Genomic DNA, 21,775 nt, shown 5'->3' with positions numbered 1-21,775 from the left:
GTCCAAGCATTCCTGATAAAAAGACCAGAGCTGCATAAAAACTCTAAAGTTCAAACACAGGAATCATGAGAAACAAAGTTAAAAATGAGCGAACAAATATAAAGGATTAAACAAGAATAAACTGTTTACATTCTAATATGGGGAAATAAAATGTGCATTCCTTCAGAACTTATCATCATAGATCATAAGCTAAACAAAATTTAATTAGGCACGCAAAAATATTTATAGTTCTTTTTGAGGTAGCAAAGAAGGGACTCTGAGGGGGTGCTCATAAATTGGGGAATGGGTAAACAAGTTATAGTATACAAATGTGCTGGAACACTATTGTTCTAAAAGAAATAATGAAGGGAATGGTTTCAGAGAAACTTGGGAAAACACATAAATGGATACAGAGGGAAGAGAGCAGAACAATTTGATAGACAACAATGTAGTAAAGACAAAAACTCTGAAAGAATTAGGAACTCTGATCAGTGTAATGACCAACCACTATTCCAGAGGACTAATGATGAAACATGCTACATACACACTGATAGAGAAGTGAAGGACTCAAGAGTGCAAAATGATAGATTTTTTGGACATGCCAATGCAGATTGTTGTTGTTGTTGTTGTTATTGAGACTAAGCATGTTTGTAGGGTTTTCATTCTCAATTTGGGGGTAGAGGCAGTATGAGGTGGGAAGAAGAGAAGGGAAGATTTTTGCTGACTAAAAAAAAAATACAGTATTTTTTTTTCCGGGGGAATGGGGGTTAAGTGACTTGCCCAGGGTCACACAGCTAGTAAGTGTCAAATGTCTGAGGCTGGATTTGAACTCAGGTCCTCCTGAATCCAGGGCCAATTGCTTTATCCACTGTGCCACCTAGCCGCCCCCCAGTATTTTTTTTTAATGGAGATTCTGAATTTTGAGAGGCCCAGGAAGTTTTGCATGTTGAGTTTTTACAGCCAGTTCAGCAATGAATCCTGAGGACAGAGAAGCAACCTTCAGATCACAGCCTAATGACTGATGAAGAACTCATCCAAGAAGAGATGTGACTTGGTGGGACCAATGTTATGTAGAAACTGAGTTGTCTCAAGTCACTCTCCCCAAAACTAAGGTGGTAAAGAGGAAGAGTATAAACTCCCCTCCAATAGGAAGGCAAGAAATATTTATGCTATTTCTTGTTATATCTTTGAAGTAAATATCCCTTTGTAAAAGCTAATTGATGTTAACTGATTAAATGGAACTAGTGTGCTATTCATTGTCAACTAACAGTGGGGGGGGGACACACTGGAATGGGGTTCTAGCCAACAGCAGCAGAGAAGACCTACCTCAACCCCTCAAGATAGCTCTAGAACCCTCAGTGGGGAAGGAAAATGTAACTGGCCTTTCTTTGGAATAGTGAGCCCAGAAAGTACTTATTATAATCTACTAGGGTTCTTTAGACCACAAAAGAGGAGGAGAGAGCAGAATCGGGACACTAGTAAGGGTAAGGCTAATATGACTGGATGTGTAGAAAAGCAGCTTCCTCCTAAGCTTGCCTAAGACTCTGAATAAACCGATGGGACAGTATAGTGACATTTCCTTTCCAAAAGCAATGATGGTACTATTGATTTGATTATCATTCTCTGAACAAAAAGTAGAAGGCAAGTCTTTAGTGCTGGCTCTAGTAGTCAAGGGTTGGAGATTGAATGGACCCTGAGTCTGGAGCCTGGTTGTTTATTGTAGGGTGAGGAAAGGTTGATTAATTCACTTTCTTTTTTAATTATTTCTTTTTAATTTATTTTTTTAAATTCACTTTCTAATCATCATCCAGAGGCAACACGGGCATTTGACCAGCTCCAAGGCTGAATTGAATTGATTATCTCCTCCTCAGAAGAGTAGTAGTAACTCGGGAGTCCCTCACTCTGGTCTGGTGGTCACTTGGTATGGAGATGCTGAAGGGTAGCAGAACAGGTGTAAAGTCCCTGGTCCTGACCATCTGATGGTCAATGGTCAGGGGGTTACAAATAACCCACAGTATAGTGCTGAGGTGCATAGCACAGGCATCCTTTTTGTTTGGTTGGTTTTTTGGTTTTTTGTGGGGCAATGGGGGTTAAGTGACTTGCCCAGGGTCACACAGCTAGTAAGTGTCAAGTGTCTGAGGCCAGATTTGAACTCAGGTACTCCTGAATTCAGGGCCAGTGCTTTATCTACTGCGCTACCTTGCCACCCCCTGCGCCACCTAGCCACCCCAGCACAGGCATTCTTAAGCTAAAACTTTTCCAATAATTATGTATTCTAGAGATGGCAAAAAAGAGAACTAGAAAAGGAGGCATAGTGATTATGTAGCAAAAATGTCACACACAGGGGGCAGCTAGGTGGCGCAGTGGATAAAGCACCAGCCCTGGATTCAGGAGGACCTGAGTTCAAATCTGGCCTCAGACACTTGACATTTACTAGCTGTGTGACCCTGGGCAAGTCACTTAATCCTCATTGCCCCGCCAAAACAAAACAAAAAAATGTCACACCCAGACATCCTGAGTGATATTACTTAGCATCTCTAGTTCAGGCCATTGTGGCATCTTCTGAGACCACTGCTGTAGCAGACAGTAGTCTCCCTGCTTCTAGTCTTTGTTGTTGTTTGTAAATTTTAAAATTTATTTTAAACAAATACAAAATAAGAAAAGATTGCCATGTACACAGAACATGAGAAGATTAAATATAAAACAACAAATTTCCACTTCAAGAAAACCTAGATAATTACTACTACACATTCTTTTCAAAGCTGCTCAACTTTTCGTTGCTGACTTGTAGGCTTTCTTTTGTTCTCTGCTATGCACTTTTTACTTACTTTTCCCCAGTTCCTCCGTGCCTCAGGCTATATAAGCACATACACATATGTATGTATGTGCATATACATGTATATGTATATATAGACACATATACATCAATATCTATATACATATACATAGGACCATACTATGCTTATTTCAATTCATCATCTGTCTCTCTGAAGGTGAATAGCATCTTCCTTCATAAGCCCAAGTCTTTCCATGTTTTTTAAATGAAATAGCTCATCATTTCCTACACCACAGCAATATTTTAACCCAATCACATCCTATCTAAGAAACTAAGAAAGTCTCCACCCCACCCCCCCACCACAATTTTCTGCATTCCTTTGGTTCTTGGCTGCACAGGTTTTATTTATACAATAAAATTTTAATTTAAAATAATCAAAATTATCCATTTGACACTGCAACAATGCTCTCACCTTATAATATAGTTTAAGGCTTGACACTACTGAATCTGCTTCCTTTACATTTTATTAACCTGGTTTATTTGAAGTTCCTGACCTTTTGTTCTTTCAAATGAAGTTTGTCATTATTTTTTCTAACTCAGTAAGATAATTATTTTAGTAATTTGATTGGATTGGCATTACATATAGAGTTGGGTGAAAATGTCATTTTTTTGTAACGATTGGAATAACGCCACCTGCTGGATACTTACTGTAGAAGAGTTCTGCCCATGAAGGGAAGGTCTTTGAGGGCAAGACCAGGAGTCAGGAAGTGACGCGAGCTAGTGGGAGGAGGAAGGAAGAGACTGGCGCTCAGTCTCCCTTTTTTTTCCTGGGGACGCTGGCGGAGAAGGGAGCTAAAAATGTGCTCTCCCTTTAATAGATAGAAATCTAGGCCTTTCTCTCTCTCTTTACCAAATTCTTATTCTCCTTAATAAATGCTTAAAAGTCTAACTCTTGCTAAAGCTTATAATTTATTGGCGACCACTCATTAGATATTTTAGACAGTTTAGCTAGAATTTTAGCCCTTAACAGATGGCTGACCACGAAGAGGAAAGCTAAACCTCAGTCTTCTGATCTTCTGGTTGGGTAAGAAATTTCCCCTCCCTCTCCCTTTAACTGCTAAATACTGGCGTACTGGCTGTGTTTTCCCTTTAAATTTTTTCAAATGGACCTTTTAAACTCCCTAATTACCCTATTTTTGAGTTTAGTCTGTTTAACCAGACAAATGGGAGATAAGATCATGTTAATGCTTTGTTTTTGTGGATTTTCTATTTTTCTTTTTCTTTTTGTTAAAAGAGCCAGCAACTTACTCACACAAGGAAATATCTCCCACTCTCCCAAAAAAGCTTTTTCAGAGAAACCAGAAGAGATTCCTGCAGCTTTTCCCAATTCTAACACTAATTGTTGCTCTAATTTTGCATGCCTGGAGGCAATGACCCACCCTCTTGAAGCTTTTAATCCCCTAGCACCTGGAGGCAAAGTGGGGGAAGAGGAATCCAGGCCTGAGTTCAAAATCAAGTCTGATTCAAATTGCTCTGGTCCATCCCCTCCTCTCCAGACCCCACCCTCTACTCCTCCCATGGCCAAGCCCATTGCTTCCCCTGCCTGGGAAGTCCAGAGATCTAATGCGCATGCTCAACTTTCTCTAACTACATTTGCAGCTTCAGGCTCAGCCCTTCCCCAGCCTGGCTGTGCTTCTGAGACAACCTTAGAAAACCCTTTAAATTCCAGATATGCTCGTTTTGTTCATAATTTTGCTAACCTGCTTTTGTCTCTAATTAGTAATCTTATAAAGCATTTGTATGGTGAAAAGACTGACAGACAATATAGAGGGGTTAAAGAAGAAAAATTTAAGCTAAATAAGAATGACAATCATCAACATAGTTCAAGACTCCGCTTCTTTTGCCATGGAAGGGTATATATTTTACAGAAATGTAGAAGTCAGCAGCAAGGTATTGATATGAGTATTGGGGATTTTAGATATCGGAATCAAAAGTGTTCTGAATTCACTCAGAGTAATAATGTCAGTTCAGAGGTTACATAGGATTTCCATGCTATTATATATACATTTTGAAATTAATGGTATGGGTTTATTTTCATAGAGATTTTCATGCTTTTGAGATTGTGTCTTATACTTAGTTTCTAAAACAAGGAGAATATTTGTAAAGCTTTTTATAGTCATATGATCAAGTTTATATTTTATAATACTCTTATTAATATTAAGTTCATATTCATTTAGATTTCCCTAGTTTGAATTTCATTGTCTTTTATTGTTCCATGTGTATTTTTTTCTATTTATTCATCTCTAATTTTGAAACATTGCAAGATGGTTTTGATTTCATAATACAATGTTAATTCTAGGAGTATTGTGCTCCCATATTCTGAGTTGTTTGTTTTTGTTATTTTTTCTCAACTGATTATTTGATCAAACTCTTTAAAGCATTTCCTTGGCAAATTGGTTGCCATGGCAAGTGTAAATTGATTCTAGAAGTATTATTTTTGATAAGCATATTTTTAAAAAAAAGAGGGGAATGTTTGTAAAAGTTTTCTTTTTTCAAAAAAAGTTTTCTTTAGGATTGTGTTGTGCTTTAACTTGTATTTAAATATGTTCAGATTTTTCACAAAAGTAATTGTATACTAAGTAAAAAAAAGGTATTATTTGAAATTGTTGCATAATTATATATTATATTCTGAGTCAAGATGTATTCACATTTTTTGCAATCATTTATTATCCTCAATTTTTAAATCCATATGAGACTTGAATTATGGGAATTTATCATTTAAGACATTAATTGCCGTTATTCTGAGTTATCAGATGCCAGTTGGCCAAGATGTCATCCAATCACAAGAGGAATACATGCAAGAGCAGACACTGAACTGTCACATGAGGGGAGACATGCATGAAGTCAAGGTATGGCCGAGGGAACGGCTTTTGACAAATGTTGAGGTTGGATTCTCTTGGTTTAATATTTTATTCTCTTTTTCCCCACAATATTGTACAGATGGCTGGAAGTATTGATCCCACCCATCTCACTTCTACACCTAGCTTCTATGCTCCCTCCTATATGCCTGATGCCATGGACATCTCAATCCCATGCATCTGATTAAGTCTGACTCAGTTTCCTCCAATATGTTCGGTGGCATGGACATGTATTCCATCCACCTATTTTAAGCCTGGCATACTGTATGGGCAGTACATATTGCTCAAGTGTGGGAATGCTCATATCCCATCATTTCTCTGTTCTTTTATGGTAACCCCCATAATTATCTCAGGTGCCATGATAAATAACAGTGTTGAATTTGGCCTTGACACCTGTTACCAATTATATTAGATTTTCTAATTTCTCATAATGGCATGAGGATAATTAGGCAGATGATGCAAAAAGTGATGAAACAAAGATAAAAATTATTTTTAAAAAATTAATATCGCAGCAATTGTCTTCTCAATTACTCCCCATAAGGGGGGACTATAATAATAATATAATTTTAAAGAATGGTTCAATTTTTGTTTTATTGTATGTTTCACGTGTTAACAACTAAGATTCTGAATTCCCTTAGACATGTTTTTGAGAACTTTCATTGTTTGATTTGATTATTGACAAAGCTATTTTAAAGTTGTGTTAAGCTCAATTTTGTAGGAAATTTTCCTGGCTGATTACCAGCATCCACACATCAACCCCTGAAGAGACTTCCATTCTACGACTACACCTAGAGGACATCTGAGAAAAGACTTTCAGAGACTTTAAATGAACAGTTTTGATTTGTTGTTTTTGTTGTTTTTTTTCTCTTTCTGTTATAATATACACCATCTGTAACATGTATTCTCTGCAGAGGCCCTCCCTTTGCAAGACTAATGTCAAAGCGTCGGTTCATGAGGACAAAAAAAAATCGCCCCTCTGGACAAAACTTTCCTCTCTTCCTTTTCTATATTGTTGTTCACATATTATTAGTTAGCAATAGTTATTATATTCTTTTTACTGTTCCGTCAAGGAAACATTTTGTTTCTTGAGGAACAACAGGGGGGACTGTAACGATTGGAATAACGCCACCTGCTGGATACTTACTGTAGAAGAGTTCTGCCCATGAAGGGAAGGTCTTTGAGGGCAAGACCAGGAGTCAGGAAGTGACGCGAGCTAGTGGGAGGAGGAAGGAAGAGACTGGCGCTCAGTCTCCCTTTTTTTTCCTGGGGACGCTGGCGGAGAAGGGAGCTAAAAATGTGCTCTCCCTTTAATAGATAGAAATCTAGGCCTTTCTCTCTCTCTTTACCAAATTCTTATTCTCCTTAATAAATGCTTAAAAGTCTAACTCTTGCTAAAGCTTATAATTTATTGGCGACCACTCATTAGATATTTTAGACAGTTTAGCTAGAATTTTAGCCGTTAACATTTTATTATAGTGGCTTCACCTACCCATGAACAATAAATACTTCAAGTTATTTAGATCTAACTTTATTCCTATAAAAAGTGTTTTGTGTTTGTGTTCATATAGTTCCTGTGTTTGTTTTGGCAGGTATACTCTCAGGTATTTTATACTGTCTATTTATTTATTTTGGTGAGGCAATTGGGGTTAAGTGACTTGCCCAGGGTCACACAGCTAGTAAGTGTTAAGTGTCTGAGGCCAGATTTGAACTCAGATACTCCTGACTCCAGGGCCGGTGCTCTATCCACTGTGCCACCTAGCTGCCCCCTGTCTATTTATTTTAAATTGTCTGAAACAATATTGAATAATATTGCTATCATATATTGTAGTTTCCCTATTTTTCCCTTTTGATTAAATCTATTTTAACTTTAACCATGTCTGAAATCATGATTACTGCCCCTAATTTTTTTTTACCCCTGCTTTTTTTTTGGGGGGGGGGGCAGGGCAATGAGGGTTAAGTGACTTGCCCAGGGTCACAGAGCTAGTAAGTGTCAAGTGTCTGAAGCCTGATTTGAACTCAGGTCCTCCTGAATCCAGGACTGGTGCTTTATCCACTGTGCCACCTAGCCGCCCCTGCTTTTTTAATATAATTCTACACCTGACCTTTATTTTATCATTGTCTCTCTCATTTTTTATGGATAAATTCATCTCATTCCATTCTAAGCTATAATTACTTGTGGATTTTCCTCTTTCCTATTTTTCCTCACTATTCTTCTTGCCCTATTCCTTCCCTGCTTTACTTCTACCCACTACCTTGCCTTCCTATTTCTTAGCCTACCCACTCTTCCAAGAGTCCCTCTCTTATCCTCCCCCCTACCCTATCCCCTTGACCTCTTCTTTCTGAATTTAGACTACCTATGTTGTTCAGAATTGAGAATATATATATGTTGTTCCCTCTTCATTCCCAATGAGAGTAAGGTTCCAGCACTACCCACCCTCCCCTCTAACTAGCTTCTTCTATATAACAATTTTTCCTTTTATGCCTCATTTGTATAATTACTCCCTTTTATCTTTCTCTACAATTTTATTTTTTAGAATTACCCAATCTCACTCAGTTTACACCAAGCCTTTCTTTCAAACTACCCAAATAATGAAGAACTGATATTTTTATATATAAATAAGTAATTTGACTTTATTGAGTCCCTTATAAGTAGTCTTTAATGTTTGTTTGCCTTATATTTCTCCTAGATGTTATATGTAGAATTGTCCCTTAAGTTATGCTGTTTTTGTCATAAATAAATAAAGTCATTCAGTTTGTTAAATGCCTATTTTTTCCATTCATGATTATATATTTTTTTGTTTGTTTTTGTTTTGTTTTGCAGGGCAATGGGGTTTAAGTGACTTGCCCAGGGTCACACAGCTAGTAAGTGTCTGAGGCTGGGTTTGAACTCAGGTCCTCCTGAATCCAAGGCTAGTGCCTTATCCATTGCGCCACCTAGCTGCCCCCCATGATTATATTTAACTTTGATGGGTAAGTTACCTTTTGTTGTAAACCCAGCTCTTTTGCTGTACAAAATATAATATTCCAAGACTTGCAGTCCTGCAATGTAGTGGCTGCTTGGTCTTACGTAATCCCTTGGTCTTGTGTAGCTCCATGATATTTAAACTTTTTTCTTGACGCTTCCAATATTTTATCCTTAATGTAGGAACTTTGAAACTTGGCTATGATATTCCTTTAAGTTTTACTCCTGGAATCTCTTTCAGGTACCAATTGATGGGTTTTTTTTTTCTATTTCTGTCTTGCCTTCTTATTCTAGAACTTCAGAGCAATTTTCCTTGATAATGTCTTGTACTATTGTATCAAGATTATTTTTTTAATTGTAATTTTCAGGTAGTCCTACTATTCTGATATTATTTTGTCTCAATCTGTTCTCCAGATCATTTTTTTTTCTGATGAGATGTTTCACATTCTGTCCTATTTTTTCATTCTATTGACTTTGTTTTATTATCTTGGTGTCTTAGAACATCATTGGCTTCCCTTTGCCCCATTCTAGTTTTCAAGGAATTATTTTCTTCCTTAAGGTTTTGATTCTTTATTCTTTATTTCAAGTTGGTTGATTTTCTTTTCCTCATTTTCTTGAATTGCTCTTATATTTCCTAATTTTTCCTCAATCTCTCTTGATTTTTTCTGATTTTAATTTCCAATTACATGTAAAGATCATTTTCAACATTCATTTTTGTAAGATTTTGAGTTCCCAATTTTTCTCCCTTCCTCCCCTGTCCCCAAGAGAGTAAGCAATCAGATATATGTTTATATATATGTATGTATATATGTATATATATACACACACATACACAATCATGTATACATATTTCCATATTAGTCATGTTATAAAAGAAAAATCAAAACAAAAGGGGAAAACCACAAGAAAGGAAAAAATAACAACAAATAAAATGAAAATAGTGTACTTTGATATGCATTCAGACTCCATAGTTCTTTTTTCTGAACGTGGAAAACATTTTCCATCATAAATAAGTCTTTAGGAATTGTCTTGGATCATTGTATCACTGAGAAGAGCTAAGTCTTTCACAGTTGATCATCACACAATGTTGCTGTAACTGTGTACAATGTTCTCCTTATTCTACTTACTTCATTCAGCATCAGTTCATGTCTTTCCAGGTTTTTCTGAAATCTGCCTACTCATCATTTCCTATAGCACAATAGTATTCCATCACATTCATATATTCATATTCATATTAATCAACAGAGATGATGGGCATCCCCTCTATTTCCAATTCTTTGTCACCACAAAAAGAGCTGGTATATTTTTGTACATGCGGGTCCTTTTCCCTTTTTTATGATCTCATTGGATACAGACCTAGTAGTTGCATTGCTAGGTCAAAGGGTATGCATAGTTCCAAACTGCTCTCCAAAACTGTTGGATTGGTTCACAACTCTACCAACAATGTATTAGTGTTCCAATTTTCGCACATCTCCAACATTTATGATTTTCTTTTTGTCATAATAGTCAATCTAATAGGTGTGAGGTGGTATCTCAGAGTTGTTTTAATTTGCATTTCTCTAATCAATAATGATTTAGAGCATTTTTTCATATGACTATAGATAGCTTTAATTTTTTCATCTGAAAACTGTCTATTCATATCTTTTGACCATTTCTCAACTGGGGAATGACTTGTATTATAAATTTGATTCAGTTATCTATATATTTTAGAAATGAGGTCTTTCCAACATCTTACACCTTATACTAAAATAAGGTCAAAATGGATACATGATTTAGACATAAGAGGTGATACCATAGGTAAATTAGGAGAGAAAGGAATAGTGTACCTATCAGATCTTTGGAAAGGAAAACAGTTTTTGACCAAACAAGAGATAGAGTGTATTATAAAATGCAAAATGGATGATTTTGATTATATTAAATTAAAATATTTTTGTACAAACAGAAGCAATGCATCCAAAATTGGAAGGGAGGCAGAAAGCTGGGAAACAATTTTTGAGGCCAGTGCTTCTGATAAAGGCCTCATCTCTAAAATATATAGGGAATTAAATCAAATTTATAAGAATCCAAGTCATTCCCCAATTGAGAAATGGTCAAAGGATATGAACAGGCAGTTTTCTGATGAAGAAACCAAAGCTATCTATTCCCATATGAAAAAATGCTCTAAATCTCTAATGATTAGAGAGATGCAAATTAAAACAACTCTGAGGTACCACTGACACCTATCAGATTGGCTAAAATGACAAAAAAGGAAGATAATAAATGTTGGAGAGGCTGTGGGAAAATTGGAACACTAATGCATTGTTGGTGGAGCTGTGAACTGATCCAACCATTCTGGAGAGCAATTTGGAATTATGCCCAAAGGGCAATAAAGCTGTGCATACCCTTTGACCCAGCAATCCCACTTTTAGGTCTTTTGCCCAAAGAAATCATGGAAGGGGGAAAGGGACCCACATGTACAAAAATATTTATAGCTGCTCTTTACGTGGTGGCAAGGAATTGGAAGTTGAGGGGGTGCCCATCAATTGGGGAATGGCTGGACAAGTTGTGGTATATGAATACAATGGAATACTATTGTGCTGTAAGAAATGATGAGCTGGAAGAGTTCAGAGATACCTGGAGGGTCTTACGTGAGCTGATGATGAGTGAGATGAGCAGAACCAGAAGAACATTGTACACAGTATCATCAACATTGAGTGTTGACCTACTGTGATGGACTATATTCTTCTCACCAATAATAGTACAGAAGAGTTCCAGGGAACTCATGATAGAAGAGGATCTCCAAATCCAAGGAAAAAAAAGAAAGAAAGAACTGTGGAGTATAGATGCTGATTGAACCATATTATTTCTTTTGTTTTGGGTGCTGTTGTTTTTTTTTTTCTTTCTATTTTGAGGTTTTGCATCACTGCTCTGATTCTTTCTCTTGTAACAGGATTAATGCAGAAATAGGATTAGTGTTATTGTGTGTATATATATGTGTGTGTGTATATATATATCTATATGTATATGTATAGAGATGTATAGATATAACCTGTATCAGATTGCCTGCTGTCTGGGGGAGGGGGGAGGGAGGGGTGGGAGGGAGAAAAATCTGAAATTGTGAAGCATGTATAGACAAAAGTTGAGAACTAAAAAAAAAAAAGAAATTAAAAAAAAAAAGAAAGAAATGAGGTCTTTATCAGAAACACTGCCTGTAAAAATTGTTTTTCAGATTTCTGCTGTAACAATTGGGGTGATGGCACCTGCTGGAGAGTGACTGTAGGAAAGCTCCACCATGAGGAAAAGGCATCTGAGGGCAAGCCATGCAGTCAGGTCCTTGGCATCAGGAAGTGACATTTGCTCATGGGTGCTGTCCATCAAAGCTGCCAGCCAATTAGCTTGGAGCTGTGTGTGCATGTGGGGGGGATGTTCCCAGCTTCACAGGAAGCGTTGGGTTCTTTTTTGTTCCGGACCTCACCATGGCAGGGTGGATGATAGGGTCTCTTAGAAATAGTTAGATTTTTACCTTTCTCTCTGATCCTAATGCTCTTTAATAAATACTTAAACACTTAAAAAATTCTTGCTAAAGCTTATAATTTATTGGCGACCACTCATTAGATATTTTAGACAGACTAGCTAGAATTTTAGCCCCTTACACTGCTTTCCTTCTAATCTTTATTGCATTGGCTTTGTTTATGCAAAACCTTTTTAATTTAATGTAATAAAATCAATCCATGTTGCATTTTATAATGTTCTCTATCTCTTTTGGTTATAAATTCCCTCCCCATAGATCTGACAGGTAAACTATTCCTTCCTCTCCTAGTTGCCTATGGTATCACCCTTTATGTCTAAATCATGTACCTTTTTTTTTTTTTTTTTTTTGGTGAGGCAATTGGGATTAAGTGACTTGCTTAGGGTCACACAGCTAGTAATTGTTAAGTGTCTGAGGCCGGATTTGAACCCAGGTACTCCTGAATCCAGGGCCGGTGCTCTATCCACTGCGCCACCTAGCTGCCCCTCATGTACCCATTTTGACCTTATTTTGGTATATGGTATAAATTATAGGTCAATGCCTCATTTCTGCTGCACTATTTTCCAGTTTTCCCAGCAGTTTTTGTTAAAAATAGTTCTTATCCCAGAAGGTGGAGTTTGGATTTATCTAACAATAGATTACTATAGTCATTTACTATTGTGTTTTGTGTGCCTAACCTTTTCCACTAATCCACCACTCTGTTTCTTAGCCAGTACCAAATAGTTTAGATGATTACTGCTTTATAATACAGTTTCAGATCTGGTACAACCAGGCCACCTTCCTTTGCATTTTTTTTCATTAATTCCCTTGATATTCTTGACCCTTTATTCTTCCAGTTTGTTATTTTTTCTAACTCGATAAAATAATTTTTAGGTAGTCTGATTAGTATGGCACTGAATAAGTCAATTAATTTAGGTAGAATTGTCATTTATGTTATATTAGTTCAACTTGCCCATGAACAATTGATATTTTCCCAATTGTTTAGATCTCATGTTATTTGTCTGAAAAGTGTTTTGTAATTATGTACATATAGTTCCTGGGTTTGTCTTGGAAAGTAGACTCCCATCTTATTTGATTTTTAGTCTTTTAAAAGTTCTTCCAGAATTATTTTTGTGCTTGGGACTATTTGACATTTCTCATTGAAAAAAGGGTGGCTTTTTAATCTCCATTATCTTCTTCTGAATATGAACCCAGAACTTCTCTATGCCCATAGTAGTTATATATGGTTGGGTTCTTTTTCCTTTGTTTATTCATTTTTATTTTTTTGTTTTGTTTTATTTGTTTTTAGCAGCTATTAGTATAATCAAGTTCTAGTCCCGAGGTATGGGGAATGATGCCCCAACCCTCAGTTATTTCTTACTCTTATTTTCTGAGTTCCATCTGTGGGCTCAATCTTGGGTTCTCTTTGCCACTCCTAAACCATGGCTATACTGTCTAGCAAATGATCTTGCTCCCTGTGGTTCCTCTGATGGCTTCAAACTATAGCTGTCTTCTCTGTCCTGGAACTGAAACCAAGGACCCTGCTCTCTAGCAAGTACCCACAGTCAGCAGGGTCCCTATCCTCTGCTACTACACTCACTAGGGGTGTGCTAACTCCTTCTCCCCAGCAGTAGCAATCCAGCCCAAGATATCTGGTCAGCACAGTTGTATTTGGCATCTCTCAACAGTTATTAGACTCCCTCCTCCCCCCCCCCCCCACCCCAAGCTCCCACACACACACACACACACACACACAAGTCTGTGAGAAGAAAGTTTCTAAGGCTGAGGCTGCCTCTTAACCAAAGCTTACCCCCAGGGTTGCTTGTTTGTTGATTCCACAAAGTTGGCCTGGAGGTGTTTTCACTTCCCTGGGGTAGAATCTCCACCCCAGGAGGTCAGGTCTGGGAGCAGGGAAGGGGGAGGAGGTGGGAGAGGGTCTTCTCAAGTTGTCTTAGGAGAACAAGTGCTTTACCCAGACTTTCATTTCCACTGCTCTACACTGCCGCTGAGGTGTCCTGTCATTTTTTGTGGAGGAAATGTAGAGAGCTGAACATTTTCTGAGCTACTCTGCCATCTTCCCAGAATCCCATCCTACAAACATATGTCAAACTGATATTCCTTTTGGACAGGTCTATGTCACTGCCCTGCTCAAGACACTTAGGTGGTTCCCTAATGACTAAGATAAAATACAAACTCCTTTGGCATTCAAAAACCTTCACAATCTGGCTTCCAGTACTTTCCTTCACAGAATCTACATTCCAGCTAAACTGGCCTAGTTGAAGTCCCACTGCACATTCTATTCTATCTGCTATCTATATGTTATTACCCATACCTTGAATGTTATCCCTCTTCATGCCCTAGAATCTCTAGTTCCCTTCAAGGCTCAGCTGAAATGTAACCTTTTAAAAGATGACTTCCCTGATCTCTCTAGTTATTAATTTCCTTCCACAAATTACATTGTATTCATTGTATTTACTTATCTTTGTAATGTTGCATCTTCTCACCCCCCCCCTCCCCTAACCTATGGAAAAGAATGTAAGCATCTTGAGAACAGGATCTTTTTTTGTCTTTGTAGCCTCAGTGGGCCTTGCATATGGTAGGCTCTTAGATGCTTATTGAACTGAATGGAAAAAAGAAAACTTCTAGTGAATTATATCTGTAGTGTATTCATAGACTATCGATGAAAAATTCACGTTAAGAATGTATAAGGGGGGGCAGCTAGGTGGCGCAGTGGATAGAGCACCGGCCCTGGAGTCAGGAGTACCTGAGTTCAAATCCAGCCTCAGACACTTAACACTTACTAGCTGTGTGACCCTGGGCAAGTCACTGAACCCCAATTGCCTCACTAAAAAAATTAAATAAATAAATAAATAATGTATAAGAGGGGCACCTAGGTGGCACAGTGGACAGAGTGCTGGTCCTGGATTCAGGAGGACCTGATTTCAAATTCAGCCTGAGACACTTGACACTCACCATGTGACCCTGGGCAAGTCACTTAACCTTCATTGCCCTGCCCAAAAAAAAAAATGTATAAGAATCTCAAAAGGTTAAAAGATGTCTTGAAGTACCCACAGCAATGACATCAGGGATCCATCAAAATACCAGGTAGTCTTTAACTGACTTTTTTGGTGGGTCAATATACCATGATTCATCCCTTTCACTAAGTCAAATGGAACACTCCATGCATGTCCTTGAACTCATCCATCAGTTCTCTCTTTTCTAGCTGATTTTTATTTGTTTTGAGGTTTTGGGGGGCAATGAGGGTTAAGTGACTTGCCCAGGGTCACACAACTAGTGTCAAGTGTCTGAGGTCGGATTTGAACTCAGGTCCTCCTGAATCTGGAGCTGGCACTTTATCCACTGCGTCCCTTAGCTGTCCTCATTTTTGGTTTTGTTTTGTTTTTCTAGCTGAGTTTTAAACTGAGACAAAGTCAGAGTTCCAGATTATGTATCATTTTGCCCATCAATAAGAATACACATGTTGGTAGAGGTGATGAGAATTACTTAAAATATGAAATTCACTTCCACAAAAAATCCAAATCTGATATCTCATTATGAAACAAAGGTCTAAATTCTAAAAGATTATGCCAATGCAGCAAAAACCTAGCTGGTCCTACCAACCTGGAAAGGTTTAGAGTGCAGGTTTAGTGAAAAGCACTCTAAAAGGCTAATAATCCACAGAATGACCACAGCATAATGACTTCTTCAGCCACAGCAACTCTCCAAGACTTTCTGGTTCACAAAAGTGTCATGAGTTATATTGATGAAGTAAGTACCCATATCAATGGTGGGTTTTTAAAAAAATAATAATTTGTTTTTCCTCAATTACATGTAAAACCATTTTTAACATTCATTTTTTAAAAATCCATTCTCGGGGCAGCTAGGTGGTGCAGTGGATAAAGCACCAGCCCTGGATTCAGGAGGACCTGAGTTCAAATCCAGTCTCAGACACTTTACACAACTTACTAGCTGTGTGACCCTGGGCAAGTCACTTAACCCCAATTGCCTCACCCAAAAAAAAAATCCATTCTCAAAATATATAAATCAATGAATGAGTGAAAATGAAATTATCTATTAAGTGTTTACTATGTGCCAGCACCATAAAATGAAGTCTCCAAGATCATACCCTCAAAGAATGTATCACTGTTAGACTGAGAGTAAAGACTGAGACAGTTTATGGTTTGATGAAGTCTAAACCAGATCATAATAACATTCTTTTTATAAAAATTTAATTTTATCCTATTTTCAAATGAAGTTACATCTTCTCTTCCCCCATATTGAGAAAGCAAACAGATATACAAAACTCCTGTTATAAATGTGTAGTCGAGCAAAATAAATTCCCATATTGGCTATGCCCAAAAAATATGTCTCAGTCGTGGGGGACTGCGGGACCATGAGCACAGTAAAAGACTGATCCAATAACCTACTTTGTAGGACACAAGAAAAGTTTGTTTTTGTTTTTTTAATTTACAAGGCTTTATTTCCAGCTGAATGTCCAGTTTAGTGGGTCACTTTCAAGTTAAAACCAAAGAAAGAATGTCACACCTGCAAGCTTGAAAACACCTGGAAATGAAGAGATTAAATTCTATTTGAATACTAATCTTATAGCCTGTTACTATTCTAGGAAGTGGGGGGGGACTTCAGTCACCAGACCATTCTCCTAACTCATGTAAAAAAAAAAGATAGAAGAATAAACAAAGATCTAGTTCAAAGGTGAAGATAGGGCTGGAGCTGGCTCTGAACTGTTTCTGAGTGCAAAAAACTGTTTCATCCTGCAAAGTATGAAGATGAATTTTCTTTATTACAATAACTTATTACAGAAATATTGGAGTTGGGCATAGGGTTAAGGACAACTTTTTAACTTTTACAGAAGTTTGAAAATGTGTGGACAAACAACCAAAAAGGAACCTCGGTTCCTTTTTTTACAGTTACCAGACTAGTAATTGAACAAGGGGATGCCATGCACGTAGTATATCTGGATTTCAGCAGGCATTTGAAAAAGTCTCTATACAATATATTTCTATACAAAATGGAGAGATGTGGATTAGATGACAGAAAGTTAGGTTGAGTGTGGAGCTGGCTCAATGATCAGAACCCAAGAATACTGATGAATGGATCAATATTAACACAGATTTATGTCTTTAATATAGTGCCAGAGATCTTTCTTTGGCCCTGTTCTGTTCAAGATATTAAAATCATGACAATACACATAGCTCCTAGGTGGTAGGAGGGTTCATTTTTGTCTTTATATCCCTAGAATCTAAAATAATGCAGTGCCTATAGTGGATGCTTTAAAGTCAGTGGCACTGAATTCAATGAAGGCAGAGGCAGTAGATTAGTGTGTTCTGGTGGAAAGAGTGCTGATCTGGAGTGAGAAGATCTGGTCTTGCTGGCCCCGACTCTGCCACTTGGCATCCCTCTGTGGGATGTCTGAAAAGCCATTTAATATGGGCTTTGGCGTCCAAATACATGAAATGAGGGGATCATTGAAGTTGCTTCCAACTATAAATCTATGATCCTCTACACCAAAGCTTCTTAAACTCAGAGTTGTGACCCCATATGGGATCTTATAACCAAATGTGGGGGTTGCAAAAAATTTGTCAAGTAAAAAGTTATGTATACCTATTTCATATCCCTATATACCCCGGTTCTTGTAAAAATTTCTTGGGTGAAAAGGGGTCGTTGACTGGAAAAAGTTTAAGAAGCCCTACTTAAATGATACAAAGCTAGAGGGATGACTGATAGTTTGAATAATAGAACTGAGATCCTGAAAGATCATAGATCTAGAGTTAGAATGGGTCATAGAGGTCATCTAGTTCAATTCCTGAGATCCAGACACATTTTAAGTGACTTGCCTAAGAGCATATAAGCAATAAGTGGCACAGTCAGAATTTGAATTCAGACCCAAGTTCAACACTAAGCTCTCAAGGGGCAGCTAGGTGGCGCAGTGGATAGGGCACTGGCCCTGGAGTCAGGAGGACCTGAGTTCAAATCCGACCTCAGACACTTAACACTTACTAGCTGTGTGACCCTAGGCAAGTCACTTAACCCCAATTGCCTCACCAAAAACAAAAAAACAAACAAACAAAACCCACTAAGCTCTCAACAATCCCAAGACTGTTGAGTGGACTGTAGGGAAGATGAAATTTAATAGAGATAAATGTCAAGTGTTGCACCTGGTTTAAATAAAGTTTTAATGAGTACAGGATGAAGGAGATACAGTAAAAAATAAAACAAAATCCAGTAGTTGCTATGAAAATATCCAGGATTTTTAGTAGAGTGAAAGCTCAGTAAGAGATAGCAGTAATACAATGACAGCCAAAAAGGTTAATGGAATCTTAGTCTGTGTGAAGTAGAAGCAGAGTGTCCAGAATATTGTACTCTGTCTCAGGCAGGTTACATATATTCAAAAGGAAGCTACAAGGGGTGGACCTCAAAACCATTGTGGCTAAAGGAATACTTAAGGATATTTAAGTCTGGGAAACATAACAACTAGCTGTCTTCAAGTATACAAAGAGTTTTCATGTGGAACAGGGATTGTTAACTTATTCTACTTGGCCCCAGAGAGAAAAATTATGAACAATGGGTAGAAATTACAGGGAGTCAGATTATGGCTCTGTATATAGAAAAATTTACTAACAATATGAGCTGCCCCAAAGTGGAATGGCTACCTTAGAGTGTTCCCTGTCACTAGATATCAAAAGAAGGATAATTCTAACCAACTTCTAGGTGAGTTTGGGGGTTTTTCTGGAAGGGACCTGTCACTTCATTAGTGTAGGGAATTCCCAGTAAACAAATTTCCTCTACCAGTATGGTTAGAAAGCACCTCCTCTGCAACTTAAAAAAGTTAAGTGACATTTGCCCTGGGTCACACAGTCTTATGTATAAGATGCAGGACTTGAAACCTGGTCTTTCTGACTCCAAAATTGGTGTTCTCTATCCACTATCATTCTGCCTCTCTAGATGAGGTTTAATATTGTAAATTTACACAGGATCTTTCTCTTGAGAAGATCAAAGCATTTCTCAGATATATATATATATATATATTTTTTTAGTGAGGCAATTGGGGTTAAGTGACTTGCCCAGGGTCACACAGCTAGTAAGTGTGTGTTAAGTGTCTGAGGCCAGATTTGAACTCAGGTACTCCTGACTCCAGGGCGGGTGCTCTATCCACTGCGCCACCTAGCTGCCCCATTTCTCAGATATATTAGCAATTACAGAATTGGAAAGGACCTTAGTGGTCATCTAGGACAACCCATAATACAATTCCTCTTTACCTTCACAATATTTGTCAAACATGGAAAGTGAAGGTTACTTACTAGCTGTGTGACCCTAGGCAAGTCACTTAACCCTCATAGCCCGGCAAAAAGGAAGGAAGGAAGGAAAAAAGTGAAGGTTATATTCTCAAAGATGGAGAACTGAGGCCTTAAGCCTTAGGACTCCCTTAAAAGTCTTCCACAGAGCTGTGAACTGATCCAACCATTCTGGAGAGCAATTTGGAATTATGCCCAAAGGGTGATAAAGCTGTGCATATCCTTTGACCCAGCAATACCACTTTTGGGTCTTTTTCCCAAAGAAATCATGGAAAGGGGAAAGGGACCCACATGTACAAAAATATTTATAGCTGCTCTTTACGTGGTGGCAAGGAATTGGAAGTTGAGGGGATGCCCATTCAATTGGGGAATGGCTGGACAAATTGTGGCATATGAATACAATGGAATACTATTGTGCTGTAAGAAATGATGAGCAGGAAGAGTTCAGAGAAACCTGGAGGGTCTTACGTGAGCTGATGATGAGTGAGATGAGCAGAACCAGAAGAACATTGTACACAGTATCATCAACATTGAGTGTTGATCTACTGTGATGGACTAGATTCTTCTCACCAATGCAATGGTACAGAAGAGTTCCAGGGAACTCATGATAGAAGAGGATCTCCAAATCCAGGGGAAAAAAAAAAGAACCGTGGAGTATAGATGCTGAATGAGCCATACTATTTCTTTTGTTTTTGGTGCTGTTGTTTTTCTATTTTGAGGTTTTTCGTCATTGCTCTGATTTTTCTCTTATATCATGACTAATACAGAAATATGTTTGATGTTATTATGTGTGTGTGTATATATATATATATATATATATATATATATATATATAAAACCTATATCAGATTACCTGCTGTCTAGGGGAGGGGAGAGGGAGGGGAGGGAGGGAGAAAAATCTGAAATTGGAAAGCTTGTATAAACAAAAGTTGAGAACTGTCTTTACATGTAATGGGAAAAAATAAAATACTTTATTAATTTAAAAAAAAAAAGTCTTCACAGGCAGCTAGGTGGCACAGTGGATAAAGCACTGGCCTTGGATTCAGGAGGACCTGAGTTCAAATTCAGCCTCAGAAACTTGACACTTGCTAGCTGTGTGACCCTGGGCAAGTCACTTGACCCTCACTGCCCTGCCCCCCCCCCCAAAAAAGTCTTCCACAAATCCTTCCCGAGATAGGAACCAAATCTATTGGCAAGGGGGGGGGGGGTTGGGAGGAGAGGAGCCTACCAGTTGTAGCCAAAAGACCTGAGGCTTACATTATGTACAACATAATCAACCCATTAAAAAAGCCTCCTACCATAAACAAGGCAAAGAGGAAGGACTATCCCACATTCTCCCCCAAATCCCTTCCACACACAAACCTCAGGTTGCCATTTTGAGACTTCTTTGCCCCTTCTAGGCTATCCTTGGTGTTTTTAACCTGCTTTCACCAATATAAAAAAGTCCAAAACGGACAGATTTAAGCATACACTGATTTGCCTCGATCTTAAATTCCCTTCCTTCCCATCCTCACTAACCCCCACCAACTCAGGTACAACTCCAGACCAGTGGTCCATTTATCCTGATGGGACCACCTGGGTACCGCCCATCCTTAGGATCTGGAAGGAGGTGGGAGAGTCTTTCCAAGAAAAGCCTGTACCTCTCAGCTCAGTAAGGAAAAGGAGCTTCTTGCTCCCCATTCTTCCCAAGGCACAGGGCGGTGGGCTGCCCTTCAAGCACCCTCACTAGCTGTTTCACCCGACCCTCACAATAAGGTTGGTGAGGTAGGCGGGGCCAGTATTACGATGCCCTATGCTGAACCAGATCCAGAGGTGAAAAGAGCGCGCCCCTCCCTCGCCCTCCCCCATGACTGGTCCAAAGTAGGGCCTCGACTCACACCTATATCTTGGGACCCCAAGTTCGGGCAACCTGTCTTGGGGGGAGAGGGTGAGAAGGAGGGGCATGGGTGTGCTTCCCGCCCTTCAGATGCGTTCGGTTAGGAGGGTCGGTCTTACCCCCCGCCCCAAGCTGTAACTACGCCGAGGACTGGCACAAAACAACCAGCTTGGTCATCTCGGTATCTCCCTTTGCCCAAGAGCCCTGCCCAGAGAAGGCGGTCAAGAAGTCTGTGGAACGAACCAGGGACCTCTTGACTATCCAGCGGAGGGGCTCACCCGCATTGTCCGCTCCAGGGCCTCGCCTCTCCCCTCTGCCGGGGCCTTCCATCATCCCGCTCCTCTTCCTGGAGCCTCGAATACCTGGCCGCGCCTCGCGTCCTCGGGCTTTCCCACGTTCTGGCAGCGCGAAGTGCGAGCCGCGCAAGCCGCTGCGCACGCGCAGAATCGCGTGGGGGCGGGGGC

The 21,775-nt window shown here is 38.8% G+C and overlaps 1 protein-coding gene across 1 annotated transcript in view; it reads right to left on the bottom strand.

The window, feature by feature from the left end:
• The window catches only part of RBMS2 (RNA binding motif single stranded interacting protein 2), a 112,724-nt gene extending 91,064 nt beyond the window's left edge, over nucleotides 1-21,660 (bottom strand). Inside the window, exon 1 of the mRNA XM_043969413.1 lies at nucleotides 21,590-21,660. The gene's annotated coding sequence lies outside the window, so the exon portion shown is untranslated. The remainder of the gene's footprint in view (nucleotides 1-21,589) is intronic.
• Between the last annotated feature and the right edge of the window lie 115 nt (nucleotides 21,661-21,775).

This window comes from Dromiciops gliroides, chromosome 5 (assembly GCF_019393635.1).
Source record: "Dromiciops gliroides isolate mDroGli1 chromosome 5, mDroGli1.pri, whole genome shotgun sequence".
Classification (NCBI taxonomy): Eukaryota; Metazoa; Chordata; class Mammalia; order Microbiotheria; family Microbiotheriidae; genus Dromiciops; species Dromiciops gliroides.
Note: the sequence above shows the minus strand (reverse complement) of the source record. Positions and strands in the feature narration are given on the sequence as shown.